We start from the raw sequence: 1,232 nt of genomic DNA on the forward strand, positions 1-1,232 counted from the left end.
TCATAAGCTTATTTTTCAGAAGATGCCTCTTTAGTACTGTTGGATGCATTTTGCCATGCATTCAGACTTTGAGAAATCATGTTGACTTGCTGAGTTAACATTTTGTTCTGATCCAAAATTCAATTCAGAGCATCAATTTCAATAACTCCCTTCTTTTGAGGCGTCCCATTATTCACGGAATTCCTCTCAGAAGTGTACATGAACTGGTTATTTGCAACCATGTCAATAAGTTCTTGAGCTTCTGCAGGCATTTTCTTTAGGTGAATGAATCCACCTGCAGAATGGTTCAATGACATCTTAGAGAACTCAGATAGACCATAATAGAATATATCTATCATGGTCCATTCTGAAAACATGTCAGAAGGACATCTTTTGGTCATCTGTTTGTATCTTTCCCAAGCTTCATAGAGGGATTCACCATCTTTTTGTTTGAAGGTCTGAACATCCACTCTAAGCTTGCTCAGCTTTTGAGGAGGAAAGAACTTAGCCAAGAAGGCCGTAACCAGCTTATCCCAGGAGCCCAGGCTATCTTTAGGTTGAGAGTCCAACCATGCTCTAGCTCTGTCTCTTACAGCAAAAGGGAAAAGCATGAGCCTGTAGACTTCAGGATCTACTCCATTAGTCTTAACAATCTCACAGATCTGCAAGAACTCAGTTAAAAACTAGTAGGGATCTTCTGATGAAAGTCTATGAAACTTGCATTTCTATTGCATTAGAGCAACTAGTTGAGGTTTCAGCTCAAAATTGTTTGCTCCAATGGCAAGAATTGAGATGCTTCTTCCATCAAAGTTGGAAGTAGGTGTAGTATAATCACCAAGCATCCTTCTTGAATTGTAGTTATTGGGTTCGGCTGCCATCTCCTTTTTTTGTTCAAAAATTTCAACAAGGTTGTCTCTGGATTGTTATAATTTAGCTTCTCTTAGTTTCCTCTTCAGAGTCCTTTCAGGTTCTGGATCAGCTTCAACAAGAATGCCTTTTTCCTTGTTCCTACTCATATGAAAGAGAAGAGAATAGAAAAAGAAGAGGGATCCTCTATGTCACAGTAAAGAGGTTCCTTATTATTAGTAGAAGAAGAAAGGGGATAAAGAAAGGAGAATCCAAACACAAGGGTGAGGACAAGGGCAGTGATTTGAGATGAAGAGAAGTGTTAGTAAATGAATGAATAAATAGAATAATATGAGAGAGGGATAAATTTTCAAAAAATAAATTTTAAAAAGGAGTTGAATGATTTT

At 37.7% G+C, this 1,232-nt stretch overlaps 1 non-coding gene across 1 annotated transcript; it reads left to right on the plus strand.

The window, feature by feature from the left end:
• Nucleotides 1-354: 354 nt before the first annotated feature.
• LOC112700301 (small nucleolar RNA R71) lies at nucleotides 355-458 on the plus strand. The gene has a single exon (XR_003153211.1). It is a non-coding gene; the product is annotated as a small nucleolar RNA R71 (small nucleolar RNA).
• The last annotated feature ends 774 nt before the right edge of the window (nucleotides 459-1,232 follow it).

The sequence above is a fragment of the Arachis hypogaea genome, chromosome 6 (assembly GCF_003086295.3).
Source record: "Arachis hypogaea cultivar Tifrunner chromosome 6, arahy.Tifrunner.gnm2.J5K5, whole genome shotgun sequence".
NCBI classification, from domain to species: Eukaryota; Viridiplantae; Streptophyta; class Magnoliopsida; order Fabales; family Fabaceae; genus Arachis; species Arachis hypogaea.